The sequence below is a fragment of the Scyliorhinus torazame genome, chromosome 3, assembly GCF_047496885.1.
Source record: "Scyliorhinus torazame isolate Kashiwa2021f chromosome 3, sScyTor2.1, whole genome shotgun sequence".
Classification (NCBI taxonomy): domain Eukaryota; kingdom Metazoa; phylum Chordata; class Chondrichthyes; order Carcharhiniformes; family Scyliorhinidae; genus Scyliorhinus; species Scyliorhinus torazame.
This window is the reverse complement of record NC_092709.1, coordinates 52,846,656-52,868,108: the sequence shown is the minus strand read 5'-3', so window position 1 is coordinate 52,868,108 and position 21,453 is coordinate 52,846,656.

Sequence of the window (21,453 nt, the reverse complement as noted above, 5' to 3'; positions counted from 1 at the left end):
AACAGTCAAGACCAAGAAATCCTAAAGGGGTTGGTGTGAGATCCTGGACAGGACTCACTGTTAAAAGTGGAGTGGAAGCTTTGTTTGAAAGTGTCATTTGTAAAATCTGAACTAGATTTTGGAATGCAAACCGCCAAGGGAAAGCATAATTATGAGAGAAGATTTTAAAGTGTGTTTTGGGGAGTGGAGCTTGGAAACTATTATGGAAACTATTATGTGACAATCACCTGAGGGATTCTGAGGAGAGAACCACAGACACTAACTGGGGTTCAAAGTGGAGTGCGTATTTGACCACAAGCATCCTGGGATGTTGTGTTAATGAGACCATTGTGCAGTGAGATATGTATTTCCATGTTAATCCTAAAATCTGTGTGTAATTGTTCAGGTATGGGAGGAGTAAGGAGGTATTCATAAAATCACAGAATCCTACAGTGTAGAGGAAGGCCATATGGCCCATCAAATCTGCACCAGCCCTCCGAAAGAGCACCCGACCTAGGCCCACACCCCCATCCTATACCCATAACCCTGCCTAACCTTTTGGACACTAAGGGGCGATTTAACATGGCCAATCCACCTAACGTGTACATCTTCAGACTGTGGGAGGAAACCAGAGCACCCAGAGGAAACCCACACTGAAAGGGAGAGAACATGTAAACTCCACACAGACAGTCATCCAAGGTAGGAATTGAACCCAGGTCTCTGGCACTGTGAGGCAGCAGTGTTAACCACTGTATCACCATGCTGTAATGTATCATAATCATGTTTAATAAATGTTGTATTCTTTTTGTTAAAATCTAATTAGCATTCCTATGCCTCTGTTTCTTCATGTTTTATAAAATACAAAGTAAAACTTACGGTCTTTTGAGCCAGTGTTCCATTTTGAGATCTTCCCATCCAGTTATAACATCAAATTGAATCATAACACTGCCTTGTATCATGTTTCAAAGACAAAAGTTGCTGTTGTATTTAACAGGAGGTTTCAGTTGATCGATGTGGTTGAGTACAACATTTTCATATATCAGTATATTACCATTCCCTTTTCATCATTTTATTTGATCAATCTTTTCAATCTCTCTTGGTACACTTGTCACTGGACATAAAAACAAAAAAAAGGAAAAAGAAATGTATTATTTAATTTGCCTCTAATACCTTTCCCCATAGCAAAGGACATTCTTATATTGGTAAATCTAAGATATTCATAGTCACGACACAGAGTTGGGAAGTTCTGGTACATATAAGATGCCCAATTTAAATTCTGATTCGAACTTCCTGTTTGGGTTGGATTGCTATTGAACTTTTTCAATGACAGAGCAGTGAATTGGGTTCGATAATAATTTTTAAATGATCCTGTTAAAACAATGCTGCACCCTCACTGCACCTGCACAGCCAATCTTTTACTATTCATTTTGTCTTGAACTTAAAGTGTTGATTCTTCCAGTTGAGAAAAGTAAACAGCTAAGGAAACCAGAGTAACCACAAACTCTTCCACAACAACAATTTGTATTTAAGGTAGCACCTTTAATGTAATAAAATGTCCCGATGTGCTCGATTAGAAGTTTATAAAACACACATCACTTTGAATGTCCAGACCATGTGATGGAGCAAATAAATGCTGGGATTTAAATAAAATCAAAATACTACAGCTGCTGGAAATCTGAAATCAAAATTGAAAATGTTGGATTAACCCAACAGGCCTGGCAGCGAGTGTGGAGAGAAAAATAGAGTTAACGTGTCGGGTCCGTATGACTGCTCAGTCACATGGACTTGAACATTAACTCCGGGCAAAATTTCCCAGTCCTTCCCTCCAGCGCGATCTTCTGGTCTCGCTGAAGTCGACACTCCCGGGGCGGGTTCCCTGTGGTAGGACAGGCGAGCCCGTCAAAACGGAATAGACTTCGGTGGGACTGGAAGATGCCCCTGCTGGCCAATGGAAAACAGCCTCCACCACCGGAAAACGCTCCGAGATGGGGCCTGGAAAATGCTGGCCTCTTGTTCTCTCTCCATACGTGCTGGCAGAACTGTTGAGAGTGTGAGGGGGCGGGAGGCGTGTTTTTATTGCCCCTGTTGTCAAGGTGGGGGGTTCACGAGAATGGCAGTGGGGGTTGAGATTTAAGCAGGAGTTCCAAAACAGCTTTTACAGCGATGGGATTTCCTCTCAATTGTCCTCACCCCTTGCCAATGATGTGACAGGAATCCCGACTTTACAAGTCTGGATGCTAATTTGCATTAATTTAAGTATGATTACCAGACGTTTAGCCTGATGGTCCCCCCCACATTACATTGTGAATTCACATCAGCATGAGAGCACACCGGCCTGAATCACGACTTGTCCCCCTTGATGTGCACCTGACGAACAGAACCCAATGGAGGTCCACGGTTAAGTAAATTTTGATTCCAGTGGGGAGAGAGCCATGCCCAGGGAAATACCCTGGCTCTTCCAGTCACGGCCGCCTGGCTCGGGGGAAGTATCATGGGGCATTGTCAGGGTGGGGTGTTCTATGTGGGGGTGTTATTTGATGGGGGGGAGCGGGGAATTCCATGGGACATTCGTCTTTTGATTTTTTAAATTGGAACGCTCTTTAGAAAAGGCTCATTGATTTTTCAAAAGCCTCCAATTCTGGCGGGTGGACTCAATCAGAATTTTTTTTCATAATGTTTTTGCAAATGTGACAGAAAAATCTGACAAGGCAGCCAGAAGGCTGCCCTCCACTATTCCAGCCCAAGACAGTACCTTGAAAGAAAATCGGAAAATTCTAGTCGTTGAACTTTTCTTGCCATTTCTGTTTTTATTGCTGGGATTTAAAAAGTCCAAAGATATTGTGCAGCACCTTTTCAGGCCTCACTTGGAATATTGGCTGTAAGAATGATGGTGGGCTGGAAGGTAGAGTAATTGGGTAAAATTATAGGGAGCTGGTCGCTTCGGCTCTATGATGTGTTCCCACTGTCAGAGCATTTTTCTAACCGCGGGACAAGAAACAGATTAAATTTTCACCTCAAGGATGCAGGCAGTCAATGTCCATACTTAAAGGCCCAATTAGGAGTCATATTATGGTGTCTTTGGCATTTGCTGATAGAAGGTTGCCCCTCCTCCATGTGACTCCCCAGCAACAGCCCAGGCAATAAGGATTTATGAGCTGAAGAGGGCTACAGGTATGCAAGGCAGCCCCAGCAGCAAACCCTTTATTGGACGCCACCCGTAAATTGCCAGGGAGTAGTCACACTGCCCCCACCCTGCATTACCGGTGAGACACATTTCCCTCTGACGTCAAGACCACCAGACTAACACTAAAGTCTTGGCCATTGTATTTAGTCCTGGTGGCCTTACTGCATAAAAACACATGAGAACCAATTTGCCTGTCCAAGAAACATGGAAAATGCAAAGTGGTGGAAATGATGGGGTATCAGTGTAATAGGTTTCCGCTTCTCTTTTAGCTGGCTTGTTCCTGGGGCAGACATAAACAAGGGAAGAGAGGAGGAGGTGGACCCACCGCATCAGTTTTCTCTCGTTTCACTGGAAGTATGCCCAGCACAGGCCACCAAACATTGATGTTAGACTTTATACCTCACTCCCCCGGGAGAATCTGAAAGGAGCAAGGCAAGGGAGGCTTGCAAAAGCTGAGTGAAAACATACTCTTTACCACTCTCAGGGGTTTCTTCACATTTGTTTTCACTTATTAATTTATATTTCACCCCATGCACTCCATGGCAAACTGCAGGCGCTCTCGGCTGTCTCTTTTCCTCTGCTTTTTGGCCTTGCTAAATAGCCTTTCATTTCAGGGTTTGAAAATGTGGACTCCCCTTTGCCAGTGGAGGAAGAGGAGGCCAGTCTTCAGGAAGATGCATCACCATTGAATCTAATCATTGCAAGCGCCCCCATGCAGATATTGGCACCATCAGTGCATTAGCGACTCGAGGCTAGGGGAGGTACCTTGACATCCTGAATCAATGGCTGAAGTTGTGCAGCTCATTGGAAGTCAAAATCCAGTTTTGCTGCCGAGAAACTCAGATATTTACCATTGCAGGTAACACTGCTCTCCTGGGATCACTGAGATCTAGTGCTAACAGGCGGCAGCAAATTGCCACATCAGAGTGAATTTTAAAGAGGGGCATATTCCTTCATCTCCACCAACCCTGCCCCCCCCCCCCCCAACCCCCACAGTAGAAAAGTCAGTTGGAAGCTCTCTGACTTTACAAAGGGCTGCCCCACAGCAATAATACACTGGGGATGGCCAAGGTGAGAGTGGGACTTCCATCCCTCAAGGACAGGAAGTCTCCACCCTCAAGAGCTGCTGGCTCATCTGATTGGCTGGCAGCTGAGTAACCCCAGCAACACCTGAACACAATAGTGTCTGCTGCTGTGACTACGAGAGGATCCCAAGAAGAAGACAAATCGGATACCGAACTGAGGTCCGTCCGGGGATTTTGGTCAGGGCGGGATCGGGAATCCCAATGAGGAGGGAGTTGGGGGCAACAGGGTTGTGGGGTCAGGTTTTAGAGACCAGGGTTGGGTGAGGCACAAAGGAGGCACAATTCTTGAAGTGGGGTGGGGGTGGGGGTGGTCTCAATGAATACAAGGAACTTCCCCCAAAGGAAGCCCAGCCCTTTCCTTCCCACCTCTTACCATGAGTGGTAATAGTGGCAGGCTGGCCATTTTCCTTGTGCCTCGCATTGTATTATGGCAGCAGAGGCAGAAAACACCCTCAACCGGCCATTAATTGGCCAAATAAGAGCCTCAATAATAAGTCAAAACGCGGTTGACACCCACCCACGGTCATATGGGGGATAGATCGAGGATGAGCAGGAAGGTGGTGGGCTGGCCACCTGTTTTGTTTTACATGCCTTCAAATAGGTCAGTGGGGACCATAAAATTCCCCCATCAGTCTTGCAACCTATTCTCATGAAGAGTTTATGGATGTGTTGGAATGCATCATGGTCCGCATATCCCCCACTCAACCTTTACCAGCAAGCCAGGGGATCACCCCTGGTTCAATGAAGAGTGCAGGAGAGCACGCTTGGAGCAACATCGGGCATACTGAAAAATGTGGTGTCGATCTGATGAAGTTCCAACACAGGACTACTGTGTGCCAAACAGCGTAAGCAGCAATTAATATCGAGCTAAGTGATTCCACAACAAACGCATCAGATCTACGCTCTGCAATCCTGCCACATCCAGCCATCAATGGTGGTGGACAATTAACAACTCACTGAAGGAGGAGGCTCCACAAATATCCCCAATGGTAGAGGAGCCCAGCACATATGTCCAAAAGACAAGGCTGGGGCATTCGCAACAATCTTCAGCCAGAAGTGCCGAGTGGATGATCCCTCTCAGTCTCCTCCAGAGTTCCCCAGCATTAGAGATGTCAGTCTTCAGCTGACACGATTCACTCCACGTGATATCAAGAAATGGCTGAAGGCACTGAATACTGCAAAAGCTATGGATCCTGACAATATCCCGGCAATTTAACTGAAGACTTGTATGCAGAATTTGCCGCACCACTAGCCAAGCTGTTCCAGTACGGTTACAACACTGGCATCTATCCGGCAATGTGGAAAATTGCCCAAGTGTGTCCTGTACACAAGAAACAGGACAAATCCAACCCAGTCAATTACCGGCCTATCAGTCTACCCTCCATCATCAGCAAAGTGGTGGAAGGAGTTATCAACAGTGCTATCAAGTGGCACTTAATCAGCAATAACCTATTCACGAATACTCAGTTTGGGTTCTGTCAGGGTCACTCAGCTGCTGACCACATTACAGCTTTGGTTCAAATGTGGACAAAAGAGCTGAATGCTAGAGGTGAGGTGAGAGTAACTGTCCTTGACATCAAGGCAGCATTTGACCGAGTATGGCATCAAGGAGCCCTAGCTAAACAGGAGTCAATGGGATCAGGGGGAAAACTCTCCGCTGGTTGGAGTCATACCTGGGACAAAGGAAAATGGTTGGAGGTTAATCATCTCAACTCCAGGACATCACTGCAGGAGATCCTCAGGGTAGTCTCCTAGGCCCAACCATTTTCAGCTGTTTCATCAATGACTTCCTTTCCATTATAAGATGAGGAGTGGGGATGTTCGCGGATGACTGCATGATGTTCAGCACCTTTCGCGGCTCCTCAGATAATGAAGCAGTCCGTGTCCAAATATCCAAGCTTGGGCTGACAAGTGGCAAGTTACATTCATGCTACACAAGTGCCAGGCAATGACCATCTCCTACATCATAAGGTCAGAAGAGGGGATGTTTAATAATAATAATCTTTATTGTCACAAGTAGGCTTATATTATGAAAAAATGAAAATTGCTTATTGTCACAAGTAGGCTTAAAAAAAATGAAGTTACTGTGAAAAGCCCCTAGTTGCCACATTCCGACGCCTGTTCGGGTTCACAGAGGGAGAATTCAGAATGTCCAAATTACCCAACAGCACGTCTTTTGGGACTTGTGGGAGGAAACCCGAGCACCCGGAGGAAACCCACACGGACACAGGGAGAATGTGCAGACAGTGACCCAAGCCGTAAATCGGACCTGGGACCCTAGTGCTGTGAAGCAATAGTGCTAATCACTGCACTACCATTTCACCCTTATGTTTATGGATGACTGCACAATGTTCAGCACTATTCATGACACCTCAGATAATGAAGCAGTCCATGTCCAAATGCAGCAAGTCCTGGACAATATCTAGGATTGGGCGGACAAGTGACAAGTTACATTCACACCACACAAGTGTCATGAGAATGTCACTTTAAGAAATGGTAGTTTGCCAAAATTACTGCAGTGCTTTCAGAGTGTGGGTGGAGCTGAGCTCTGGCTCTGCTTTTTGGCTTAACTTTGAGAAAAGCTTGGGTGTGTCAATTTTTTGGGGGTTTCATTTCAGTGTTGGAGCTGCAGTCAGCCAGAGAATGTGTAATGTTGTTCTCTCTGCCATGTAAAAACTATCTCTTGGTCATTTGGTGAATTCAGAGTGATAACTGTTCTCAGTAGTGAATTTAAACCTGATGTGCATTTGTTAAAAGTTTTTTTAAATGTCTGAATAATGTCAAAAGGAAAGTAAGGATTACTTAGTGTTGTATTCTTTGGGGGTTGTATTTGAATTGATGGTTGCTAATATGTTCACTGTATGTTTTAAAAAGGTTAACTTGAGTTCATAGAATAAACATTGTTTTGCTTTAAAAAGTATGTTTTCCATTTCTGATGTACCACCCCTCTAGAGTGGGACGTGTGCTCCCCATACCACAATCTTTTTAAAAGTCGTGGTTCAGGTGAACTCCATGATGCACTTTGGGGTTCTCTAAACCCTGACCCATATTCTTCCTGTTGTAAGAAGCTTTGATGACAACCCTGATACATGCTGCAGGCTGGGAGAACCCATAACATAAGTGCCAGGCAATGACCATATCCTACAAGAGAGGATCTAACCACCACCCCTTGACATTCAATGGCATTACCATCGCTGAATCCCCCACAATCAACATCCTGGGGGTTACTATTTATTGATCAGAAACTGAACTGGACTAGCCACATTAATATGTGGCAACCAGAACAGGTCAAAGGCTAGGAATGATACGACGAGTAACTCACCACCTGACTACTCCAAAGCCTGTCCGCCATATGCAAGGCACAAGTCAGGAGTGTGATGGAATACTCTCCACTTGCCTGGATGAGTGAATTACAGAATCACAGAATACTGCAGTGCAGTAGAGGCCCCTCAGCCCATCGAGTCTGCACCGACGCATGAAAGGCCCACCTAATTCCACTTGCCAGCACTTGGCCCATTGCCTTGATTGCAGCTCCAACAACACGCAAGAACCTTAATACCAACGAGGACAAAGCAGCCCGTTTCATTGCACCTCCTTCCACAAACATTCAAACCCTCCACCACTGACGAACAGTGGCAGCCGTGTGTACCATCTACAAGATGCACTGCAGTAACTCACCAAGGTTCCTTAGACCACACCTTCCAAACCCATGACCAAATCCAAGAGCCGGTGCAGACTCGATGGGCTGAATGGCCTCCTTCTGCACTGTAAATTCTATGAAATTACCATCTAGAAGGACAAGAGCAGAAGATACCTGGGAACCCCACCACCTAGAGGTTCCCCGTCAAGTCACTCACCACCCTGACTTGGAAATATATCGCCGCTCCTTCACTGTTGCTGGGGCAACATCCTGGAACTCCCTCCCGAAATGCATAGTGGGTGTACCTACACCTCAAGAACTGCAGCGGTTCCAGAAGGCAACTCACCACCACCTTCTGAAGGACAACTAGGAATGGACAATAAATGCTGGCCTAACCAGCGACGCCCACATCCCGTAAATGAATTTTTTCTAAAGTAAGCCATGTGACCAGGGCATGGGCAGCACTGGCTGTGGTTAACAAAGTCTTTGTAGCTGGTAACTTCATGCTGCATGCTTCTCCCAGCCTGCAGCATGTATCAGGGTCGGCATCAAAGCTTCTGACAACAGGAAGAATACTGTTTTCTCATTCCCCATAGACAGATTAAAACAGCACACAGGGAACTCACTAGACTTTACCCACATTGCAGGATTTCCCAGGGTCCAAGATGCAATCGGCCAAACCTACATTGTCTTGTGTGCTCCCAAACACTATCCAGGTCTTTCTGAATTGAAAGGGATTCCACTCCCTCCAGTTGATTCGCAAATACAAATCACACTTATGACCGGTATGTGCCCAATTCCTTGACACCAGTCATGAATCATCATTCATCATTCTGTGATACCCTTCTTCCAACAAAGATGTTAGGTTACCAACTGAACAGTGACCTTTTTCATAACCACCTGAGTAGACAGGCCCACAATCTAGTATTTCATCGGAAAACTGGCCTGAGGGATTCCCCGTTCCTGAGACTAAGTGTTGACGCTGGGTAGGATCCGTGGACTTTCACGACAGCAAAACTGGCCCCCCACCTGGACTGATTCAGCGACTGTTCAGGGGCTAGCATCGGCACCACGTGGAACACAATCGATTCCAATGAGAAATGGTGCCGGATTCGCCGGAATCGCGATTAATACTCAGGAGGCTGACAAGCTGCAGCCGCAGGTACACACTTCACTCCCCGCACACACCACCCCAGCCAACAAGATGGCAGCAAGGAGAACGGCTCTGAGATTCACAGACGCGGAGCTGGAGACCCTCCTGGACGCGATGGAGGAGAGGCAGGCCACCCTGTACCCCAGCCCGGGAAGGAAGGTGCCAGCCACCACCGCTTGTCGTGCCTGGATGCAGATGACAGGGGCAATGAGCGCCACCAGCACCATCATCCGGACCAGCCGGCTGTGCCAACAAAAATGTATCCTCAGGCTGGCCAGGATGAGTGGGCAGCACTGTGCCCCTGGCAACAACCCCTGGCAGTGCCAGGTATGCCATGATCTGGCAGATGTGTTGCACTGTTCCACTGCTCAGCCAGAGCCTTTGACGGCTTGCCCAGTCTAGCAGCTTCTCGAATGACAGTCTAAGGAAGACAAGTCCCCGGCGCCGGATGGGATCTATCCCAGGTTACTGCGGCAGGCAAGGGGAGAAAGAGCTGGGGCCTTAACAGGTATCTTCATATCCTCTTTGACAACAGGCGAGGTTCTAGAGGACTGGAGAATAGCCAATGTTGTTCCCTTGTTTAAGAAAGGAAGCAGGGACAATCCAACAAATTATAGGCCGGTGAGCCTGACCTCCGCACCAAGGAGTCATACGTGGACTTCCCTGAACAATGATACAATATACGGCTTCACTTACTCCCAGAGGCCACTGGAAATGTATGTCACCAGTCCAATTAATGCCCACCGCCTGAATGCAATTAACCACAAAGTGATTATACAGTTTAAAAGAAACTGCACAATTCACGCGCTGTTGAATGAACTGGAGGGGGATCGAGGTTAAGTTCTGTAAGTTGGTTTGCTGCCAAGCTTCCAATTAGTGGAGAGAGCAATTGCCCAAACTCTGGTGCCACTCACAGCTCCCTATGAATAACCCCTCAATTTTCTAAACACTGCAAATATCCATTCCATCAACGTGTACCTGTGTGTGTAATGCTAAGTGCCTGATCCTTCGTTTCAATGTCAGGTATCCAGGGGACTGCCATAACTCTTTCATCTTGTGATCACCCACCAATCGAACCCTCAGGACTCAAGGACACATATCGGTGTGGTTGATCAGTAAGCAGGGCTATCCCATCCACTCATGGAAAGCCTTCAATGAGGCTTTCACAGACAGATGGGACAAGACATTGAACGAGACTCAGACAACCATACCGTGCAGACATTCGGAATTCCAAAGTCGTGTTATATGTCCCCAGATAAATCAGGTGGGGAGTTGCAATAAAGCTCAGTCAGAGTCTCCAGGATCGCACGTGGATAAATCAGGTGGAAGGCTACAACAGGCTCCAGGATCATGGTGATAATGCTGCATGCATCGTAACATTCTCATGAAGATAGGCTTCAGAAATCTGAAGGCAACAATGAAGAGGAAGCACCTGCAACCCCACAGCACGAGGAGGGTGTGCAGGAAGGAGTGGAAGTGGAGAAAGAGGCCCAAGAGGCAGTAACCAGCTGGCAGAGCAAGGAGAAGTCAAATTATAGCCCAATGCTCATAATAAATAAACATTAACTCACTAAAAGAATGTCGCTCCACACCCTGCCTGTTCTCCACCTTAAACCCTCAGAATGTCCTTTACTGTCCAAGACCTCTGCCAAGCTCCTTCATAAAATGTAATTCTCCTTTAACTCTGTTATCATTCAACTCCCCAAAGTTGAAAACATACACAGAAAAATACTCAGAAATCGATTGGAAATAAAGCTGTGTTTAATTTCAGCAACCAGAACCATTTGAGGAAGTGCCACAAAGATCTGTTTTCTCCATTGCGATGGCCATTGTCCTCACAGGAAGGTTAGTTAGTATTGGGCGGGAAGGTATAAACTAATTTGACTAAGAGGTGGGCACCAACATGAAACGTAACGGAGGAAAACCCAGACGTACAGAGGAATGGGAGGGACAAATAAGCACTAGAGTAAATAATAATTCAGAAATCAGAGGGATTGGACAGCAGGCAATGTGGAGCCATCTAAAATGGGTTTGGCAGGCACAGAGAATAGTAAATAAGGCTGGTGAACTGCAGGCACATATTGTCACAAAGGACGATGATACAATGGCAAAACAGAAACCTGGCTCTCAGAATGGGAAGAATTGAGAACATGAAGGGATTCAGGAAAGATAGGGAAGGAAAAATATGAAGGGGTGGGATATACAAATGAAGTGAACTATTATAACACCAGAGAGAGAAAATAAAGCTCAGGGGCCGAAGACAGAATCTATCTGATTAGAATTAAGAAACAGTAGATAGGTTATTACAGTGCTGCGTGTATATTATAGGCTCCCAAATAGTGAGATGGAGTGAGAGGAACAACCTAGTAGGCAAATTACAGTGAGATGCAGCAACTGCACACAAATGACAATGGGAGACCTCAACTATCCTATTATAAATTGGGATAATTACATTGTAAAGGATAAAGGGGAGGAATTCCTAAAAATCCAGCGATGTTGGATCGGATAAAAATAAATATATAAAGGGGACTTAACTAAAAAGTTTGTTGTCCCCAAGTTAAACTCGCTCAGCCTGGATCAGATTGGTCCTACATTACTCAGGGAAGTAAGGGTGGAAATTGTGGAGGCTCCGGCCACAATCTTCTAATCCTTCTTCGATAGCAAGGTGGCATTTGAAGGATTACAAATGTACTCTCATATTGAAAAATAGAGAGAGGAGTAAACCGGGCAACTTAAGAACATGAGTAAGCCTTTTGGTCCTTGAGCCTATTTGGTTATTAAATTTGATCATGTCTGTAATCTAACTCAACAAACCTGCCTTTAGCTCATATCCCTCAAAGCATTCAGCTATCAAAAACCTATGAATCTCAGATTTGAAGTAAGCAAGCTAGGAACCTGGGTTCAATTCCATCCCTGGGTGACTCTCTGTGTGGAGTTTGCACATTCTTCGCATATCTACGTGGGTTTCTTTCAGGTGCTCTGGATTCCCCCCGCAGTCCAAAGATGTGCAGGTTAGGTGGAGTACCAGGGATAAGGCGGAAGTGTGAGCCTAGGTAAGGCACTCATTCGGAGGGTTGGGGCAGAGGACACCCACTGCCACAAACACCTGCGGAGACTCTTTACAATGAGGCTCACGTGTCAACACGTGTGCTGGTCAAGCAGGCAAATGGACTATCCAAGGTGACGTCCCTGGTCCACTCAGTGGTTGCCCTCCAATACAGCCCCCAGAGGCTGACCCACATAATTGTGGTTTGCTGCATTATCCACAAGTTGACAGTGCAGAAAGGAGACCAGCTGGACCAGGAGGAGATGGGGCAGCAAGTTGAGGAGGGTGGCAAGGGGCAACCCACAGAGGAAGAGGAGGAAGGATCTCGGGCCATCGTCAGGGCCTTATTGGGCTGAAAATCTGGGAAGCCCTCAAAGCCTCTCGGTTTGGGGGCGGCCGGGAGCAGAGAGTGAAGAGCTCTCCCACTGTGGGGTGCGATAGCTCATCAGTATTTGGTGCCAACGGTAGGTTCTCGTGATGGTGCCCAAATACATGGGACTGGTGCTTAAGCCAATGGGAGGGTCTCTGCGGGAGATTAATGATGACTCAATAATGCTCCTCTCATCCTCAGCAATATGTTGGCTCTTGCTTGACAGAAAGCTGAATGCATCCTGCCAATAAATGGGCTTGCCATGGGGTTCAGAGATGCTGGATGAGCCCTCATCTGCTGCAGCCCCCTCCGAGGTCAGGGGTCCTTGTGTTTCCTCCAACTAATATCCAAGGTGGGCAACCTCTCTACACTTTGTCAGACAATAGTCTGCTCATCACTGGAGATGAGTGGCAGAAATTAGAGGCCTGAACTTTGATGCTGGGGGTGGGTAGGGTTGGGTAGTGGTGGGAGGGGGGGGGGGGGGGGGGAGGAGGGGCAGGGTAAAGTTGTCCATGCTTAGCAGCAGCCCATCTTTACTGAGTCATCAGTATGGTTCAAAGAAGAGTGCAGGAGAGCATGCCAGGAGCAACACCAGGCATACCGAAAAATGAGGTGTCAACCTGGTGAAGCAACAACATAGGATTACTTGTGTGCCAAGCAGCATAGTGCAACAAGTAGTAGATAGATCTGAGCGATTCCACAACAAATGCATCAGATCTAAGCTCTATAGTACTGCCACATTCAGCCGTGAATGGTAGTGGACAGTTAAACAACTCACGGGAGGAGGAGGCTCCACAGATATCCCCATCCTCACGTGATTTCAAGAAACAGCTGAAGGCACTGGATACTGCAAAAGCTATGGGTCCTGACAATAACACAGCAAATTGTACTGAAGACTTGTGCTCCAGAACTTGCTGCACCCTTAGCCAAGCTGTTCCAGTACATCTACAACACGGGCATTTACCAGGCAATGTGGAATATTGCCTAGGTGTGTCCTGTACACAAGAAACAGGGCAAATCCAGCCCAGTCAATTACCACCCTACCAGTCTACTCTCCATCATCAGGCAAAGTAACAGTGCTACCAAGCAGCACTTACTCAGCAATAAGCTGCTCACGGACGCTCTATTTGGGTTCCACCAGGGTCACTCTGCTACTGATCTCATTACAGCTTTGGTTCAAACTTGGACAAAAGAGCCGAATGCCAGAGGTGAGGTGAGAGTGACTGCCCTCGACATCAAGGCAGCATTTGACCGAATATGGCATCAAGAAGCCTGAGCTAAACTGGAATCAACGAGCATCACTCCGTGGTTGGATTCATACCTGGCACAAAGGAAGGTGGTTTTGGAGGTTGGAGGTCAATCATCTTAGCTCCAGGACATCACCGCAGGAGTTCCTCAGGGTAGTGTCCCAGGCCCAACCACCTTGAGCTGCTTCATCAATGATCTCCCTTCCATCATAAGGTCAGCAGTGGTGAGGTTTGCGGATGACTGCACAATGTTCAGCATCATTCGCGACTCCTCAGATAATGAAGCAGTCCATGCTCAAATGTAGAAATACCTGGACATTGTCCAGGCTTGGGCTAACAAGTGGCAAGTTACATTCGTGCCACACAAGTGCCAGACAATGGCCATCTACTGCAAGAGTGATCTAACCACCGCCCCTTGACATTCAATGGCATTACCATCGCTGAATCCCCCACAATCAACATCCTGGGGGTTACCATTGATCAGAAACTGAACTGGATTAGCCATATTAGTACTGAGCAGGTCAAAGGCTAGAAATCTCACGGTGAGTAACTCACCTCCTGACCCGCCAAAGCCTGTCCGCCATCTACAAGGCACAAGTCAGGAGTGTAATAGAATACTCTCCACTTGTCTGGACGTGTGCTGAATTTTGGTAAGATTCCGCCTGCAAGAAGTAAATCAGCCACTAACCGGAATGTAGTTGAAGGTCCCTTTTAGGTAGAGCGTGCGACTCGGCCAACGTTGTCTACCTCATACGCTGCAGGAAAGGATGTCCCGAAGCGTGGTACATTGGCGAGACAATGCAGACGCTGCAACAGCGGATGAGCGGACATCGCGCGACAATCGCCAGGCAGGAATGTTCCCTTCCAGTCAGGGAACAGGTCAGCAGTCAAGGGCATTCAGCCTCTGATCTCCGGGTAAGCATTCTCCAAGACGGCCGTCAGGATGCGCGACATCGCAGAATCGCCGAGCAGAAACTTATCGCCAAGTTCCGCACACATGAGTACAGCCTCAACCGGGACCTGGGACTCATGTCGCATTACATTCATCCCCCACCATCTGGCCTAGGCTTGCAAAATCCTACCAACTGTCCTGGCTTGAGACAATTCACACCTCTTTAACCTGGGGTTACCCTTCTCTCTGGCTCTGTAAAGACTTAATTACCTGCAAATGCTCGCATTCAAAGTATCATCTTGCATCTTTGACTTCATCTTTGAACCTACCTCTTCATTCACCTGAGGAAGGAGCAGTGCTCCGAAAGCTAGTGATTTGAAACAAAACGGTTGGACTTTAACCTGGTGCTGTAAGCCTGCACCTGAACTGTGCACATGCAGGATCAATACCATTTTGTGACAAAAATACACCAGTTGTCCTAAGAGCCAAATTTGTAGCTCCTATGAAACAATGTATTCCCATCATATGATAATTATATCCACGTTCTGATTTTAGGCAAGTTCATATTAATTCAGTCTTACCTTTTGTGTTTTATACCTAGGAGATATGCAGAGATGACACACCGATTTGCGGAGCTTTGATAATGTCTGCTCCCTCATGCTTACAGTTTCTTGCTTTCAATTTAGTTTCTGTTTCTTTGTAATCCCACCCAGGCTTGGCGAATAGCACACAGAGAACAGAAAAGATTCACACATCATCAGACTCTGAACAATTGGACACAATGTGGCCAGTTGCTAAATTTGAGACATAATTCATAAGCTCCAGCATTCCCTTTCTGTTTTCAAACAGGCCACCCTATTAATGCTGTAACTTCTGATGTCAGACTTTCAGAACTTAAATTACAATCGGGAGAAGAATTGTCCCAAGTCCCCTTCTAATCACTTGCGGAGTTAAATGTTCACAACTATCATTAAGTGATAGTCAGCAATCCTTTAATAGCTTGGATGATGTTCCCATCCTACAAGCGATGGAGTTGTTGGCCCAGCTCCCTGAACCATCAGTTGGTGTGCACGGGGCTTATTGCAAAACCAGCTCCAAAATCAAAGATGAGATCGCGGAGTACTTGGAAGTGCATGGTAAAATAAAACTGAGTCAGCACGGCTTTGTCAAAGGGAGGTCATGTCTGACAAATCTGTTGGAGTTCTTTGAGGAAGTAACAAGGAAGTTAGACAAAGGAGAACCAGTGGACGTGATTTACTTAGATTTCCAGAAGGACTTTGACCCGGTGCCGCATAGGAGACTGTTAAATAAGTTAAGAGCCCATGGTGTTAAGGGTAAGATCCTGGCATGGATAGAGGATTGGCTGACTGACAGAAGGCAGAGAGCGGGGATAAAGGGGTCTTTTTCAGGATGGCAGCTGGTGACTAGTGGTGTGCCTCAGGGGTCTGTGCTGGGACCACAACCTTTCACAATAGACATTAATGATCTGGAAGAAGGAACTGAACACACTGTTGCTAAGTTTGCAGATGATACAAAGATCTGTAGAGGGACAGATGGTATTGAGGAAGGAAGGGGGTTGCAGAATGATTTGGACAAGCTCGGAGAGTGGGCAGTGAAGTGGCAAATGAAATACAATGCGGAAAAGTGTGAGGTTATTCACTTTGGAAGAAGGAATTTAGGCACAGACTATTTACTAAATGGGAAAATGCCTAGGAAATCAGAAGCACAAAGGGTCTTTGGAGTCCTTGTTGACGATTCTCTTAAGGTTAACGTGCAGGTTCAGTTGGCAGTTAAGAAGGCAAATGCAATGTTAGCATTCATGTCAAGACCATCTGGTCAGACCCCATTTGGAGTATTGTGAGCAATTTTGAGCCCCGTATCTAAGGAAGGATGTGTTGGCCTTGCAAAGGGTCCAGAGGAGGTTCACAAGAATGATCCCTGGAATGAAGAACTTATTGTATGAGTAACGGTTGAGGACTCCAGGTCTGTACTCGGAGTTTAGAAGGATGAGGGGAGATCTTATTGAAACTTATAAGATACTGCGTGGCCTGGATAGAGTGGACGTGGAGAGGATGTTTCCAGTTGTAGGAAAAACTAGAATCAGAGGCCACCATCTCAGACTAAAGGGACGATCCTTTAAAACAGAGATGAGGAGGAATTTCTTCAGCCAGAGGATGGTGAATCTGTGGAACTCTTTGTCGCAGAAGGCTGTGGAGGCAAATTCACTGAGTGTCTTTAAGACAGAGATAGATAGGTGCTCGATTAATAAGGGGATCATGGGTTATGGGGAGAAGGCAGGAGAATGGGGATGAGAAAATATCAGCCATGATTGAATGGCGCAGCAGACTCGATGGGCTGAGTGGCCTAATTCTGCTCCTATGTCTTATGATCTTATGGTCTAAGTTCCTGGGACAACTAATAGGACAAATCTCAAACGCGCAATAAAGAGGGCTAAAAGGGGTCATGAAATATCTTTGACTAACAGGGTTAAGGAAAATCCCAAAGCCTTTTATTCGTATATAAGGAGCAAGAGGGTAACTAGAGAAAGGATTGGCCCACTCAAAGACAAAAGAGGGAATTTACACGTGGGGTCAGAGGAAATGGGTGAGATTCTTAATGAGTACTTTGCATCGGTATTCACCAAGGAGAGGGACATGATGGATGTTGAGGCTAAGGATGAATGTTTAAATACTCTAGGTCAAGTAGGCATAAGAAAGGGGGAAGTTTTGGGTATTCTAAAAGGTATTAACTTCAGGTCTCCAGGTCCAGATGGGATCTATCCCAGGTTACTGAGGGAAGCGAGGGACAAAATAGCCGGGGCCTTAACAGATATCTTTGCAGCATCCTTGAGCACGGGTGAGGTCCCGGAGAACTGCGAATGTTGTCCCTCTGTTTAAGAAGGGTAGCAGGGATAATCCAGAGAATTATAGACCTGTGAGCTTGACGTCAGTGGTAGGCAAACTGTTGGAGAAGATACTGAGGGATAGGATCGATGCACATTTGGAAGAAAATAGACATCAGTGATAGGCAGCATGGTTTTGTGCAGGGAAGGTCATGTCTTACAAACCTAATAGAATTCTTTGAGGAAGTGACAAAGTTAGTTGATGAGGGAAGGGCTGTAGATGTCATGTACATGGACTTCAGTAAGGCGTTTGATAAAGTTTCCCATGGCAGGTTGATGGAAAAAGTGAAGTTGTATGGGGTTCAGGGTGTACTAGCTAGATGGATAAAGAACTGGCTGGGCAACAGGAGACAGAGAGTAGTGGTGGAAGGGAGTGCCTCAAAATGGAGAAGGGTGACCTGTGGTGTTCCACAAGGATCCGTGCTTGGACCACTGTTGTTTGTGATATACATAAATGATCTGGACGAAGGTATAGGTGGTCTGATTAGCAAGTTTGCAGATGGTATAAGATTGGTGGAGTTGCAGATAGCGAGGAGGACTGTCAGAGAACACAGCAAAATATAGATAGATTGGAGAGTTGGGCAGAGAAATGGCAGACGGAGTTCAATCCAGGCAAATGCGAGGAGATGCATTTTGGAAGATCTAATTCAAGAGCGGACTATATGGTCAATGGAAGAGTCCTGGGGAAAATTGATGTACAGAGAGATCTGGGAGTTCAGGTCGATAGAGTGATCAAGAAGGCATACAGCATGCTTGCCTTCATCTGACGGGGTATTGAGTACAAGAGTCGGCAGGTCATGTTACAGTTGTATAGGACGTTGGTGAGGCCACATTTGGAAAACTGCGTGCAGTTCTGGTCGCCGCATTACCAGAAGGATGTGGATGCTTTCGAGAGGCTGCAGAGGAGGTTGCATCTAAACTGGAGAGGCATAAATATCCTGGCCGCGAGGTTTGCTAGTGTCACACGGGAGGGTATAAACTAGTATGGCAGGGGGGTAGGCACGGGAGCACTAGGTCAGAAGGTGAGAGCATTGAGGGAGAACTAGGGAATAGGGCCAATGTGGCTCTGAGGCAGAGCAGACAGGGTGAAGTTGCTGAAAACAGCGGATCTGGTGGCCTGAAGTGCATATGTTTTAATGCAAGAAGTATTGCGGATAAGGCAGATGAACTTAGAGCTTGGATTAGTACTTGGAACTATGATGTTGTTGCCATTACAGAGACCTGGGGCGTCATTCCCCGACCCCCGCCAGGTCGGAGAATCACCTGGGGGCTGGCGTGAATCCCGCCCCCGCCAGTTGCCGAAGTCTCCGGCACCGGATATTCGGCGGGGGCGGGAATCGGGCCGCGCCAGTTGGCGGGCCCCCCCGTTGGATTCTCCAGCCCGGATGGGCCGAAGTCCCGCCGATAAATTGCCTGTCCCGCCGGCGTGGATTAAACCACCGTTTGAACGGCGGGACAAGGCGGTGTGGGCGGGCTCCGGGGCCCTGGGGGGGGGCGCGGGGTGATCTGGCCCCGGGGGGTGCTCCCACGGTGGCCTAGCCCACGATCGGGGCCCACCGATCCGCAGGTGGGCCTGTGCCATGGGGTCACTCTTTCCTTTCCGCCTTCGCCACGGTCTCCACCATGGCGGAGGCGGAAGAGACCCCCTCCACTGCGCATGTGCGGTGATGCCGTGAGCGCCCGCTGACGCTCCCGCGCATGCGCCGCCCGGCAATGTCATTTCCGCGCCAGCTGGACGGGCACCAAAGGCATTTCCTGCCAGCTGGCGGGGCGGAAATCAGTCCGGCGCGGGCCTAGCCCCTCAAGGTTAGGGCTCGGCCGCTCAAGATGCGGAGGATTCGGCACCTTTGGGGCGGCGCGATGCCGGACTGATTTGCGCCGTTTTTGGCGCCGGTCGGCGGACATCGCGCCGATTACGGACAATTTCGCCCTATATGGGTAGAGATCAGGAATAAGAAAGGCGCAGTCACAATGTTGGGGGCCTCCCAACAGCCAGCGGTAGATAGAGGAGCAGATAGGTAGACAGATTTTGGAAAGGAGTAAAAACAACAGGGTTGTTGTGATGGGAGACTTCAACTTCCCCAATATTGACTGGGACTCACTTAGTGCCAGGGGCTTAGGCGGGGCAGAGTTTGCAAGGAGCATCCAGGAAGGCTTCTTAAAACAATATGTAGACAGTCCAACTAGGGAAGGGGCTGAATTGGAACTGGTATTGGGGAATGAGCCCGGCCAGGTGGTAGAAGTTTCAGTCGGGGAGCATTTCGGGAACAGTGACCACAATTCAGTAAGTTTTAAAGTGCTGGTGGACAAGGATAAGAGTGGTCCTAGGGTGAATGTGCTAAATTGGGGGAAGGCTAATTATAACAATATTAGGCGGGAAATGAAGAATCTAGATTTGTGGCGGATGTTTGAGGGTAAATCAACATCTGACATGTGGGAGTCTTTCAAGTGTCAGTTGAAAGGAATTCAGGACCGGCATGTTCCTGTGAGGAAGAAGGATAAATACGGCAATTTTCAGGAACCTTGGATAACGAGAGATATTGTAGGCCTCATCAAAAAGAAAAAGAAGGCATTTGTCATGGCTAAAAGGCTGGGAACAGATGAAGCCTGTGTGGAATATAAGGAAAGTAGGAAGGAACTTAAGCAAGGAGTCAGGAGGGCTAGAAGGGGTCATGAAAAATCATTGGCAAATAGGGTTAAGGAAAATCCCAAGGCTTTTTACACGTACATAAAAAGCAAGGGGGTAGCCAGGGAAAGGGTTGGCCCACTGAAGGATAGGCAAGGGAATCTATGTGTGGAGCCAGAGGAAATGGGCGAGGTACTAAATGAATACTTTGCATCAGTAGTTCACCAAAGAGAAGGAATTGGTGGATGTTGAGTCTGGAGAAGGGTGTGTAGATAGCCTGGGTCACATTGAGATCCAAAAAGACGAGGTGTTGGGCGTCTTGAAAAATATTAAGGTAGATAAGTCCCCAGGGCCTGATGGGATCTACTCTAGAATACTGAAGGAGGCTAGAGAGGAAAATGCTGAGGCCTTGACAGAAATCTTTGGATCCTCACTGTCTTCAGGTGATGTCCCAGAGGACTGGAGAATAGCCAATGTTGTTCCTCTGTTTAAGAAGGGTAGCAAGGATAATCCAGGGAACTACAGGCCGGTGAGCCTTACGTCAGTGGTAGGGAAATTACTGGAGAGAATTTTTCGAGACAGGATCTACTCCCATTTGGAAGCAAATGGACGTATTAGTGAGAGGCAGCATGGTTGTGTGAAGGGGAGGTCGTGTCTCACTAACTTGATAGGGTTTTTCGAAGAGGTCACAAAGATGATTGATGCAGGGAGGGCAGTGGATGTTGTCTATATAGACTTCAGTAAGGCCTTTGACAAGGTCTCTCATGGTAGACTAGTACAAAAGGTGAAGTCACACAGGATCAGGGGTGAGCTGGCAAGGTGGATACAGAACTGGCTAGGTCACAGAAGGCAAAGAGTAGCAATGGAAGGATGCTTTTCTAATTGGAGGGCTGTGACTAGTGGTGTTCCACAGGGATCAGTGCTGGGACCTTTGCTGTTTGTAGTATATATAAATGATTTGGAGGAAAATGTAACTGGTCTGATTAGTAAGTTTGGAGACGACACAAAGGTTGGTGGAATTGTGGATAGCGATGAGGACTGTCGGAAGATACAGCAGGATTTAGATTGTTTGGAGACTTGGGCGGACAGATGGCAGATGGCGTTTAATCCGGACAAATGTGAGGTAATGCATTTTGGAAGACCTAATGCAGGTAGGGAATATACAGTGAATGGTAGAACCCTCAAGAGTATTGAAAGTCAGAGAGATCTAGGTATACAGGTCCACAGGTCACTGAAACGGGCAACACAGGTGGAGAAGGTAGTCAAGAAGGCATACGGCATGCTTGCCTTCATTGGCCAGGGCATTGAGTATAAGAATTGGCAAGCCAT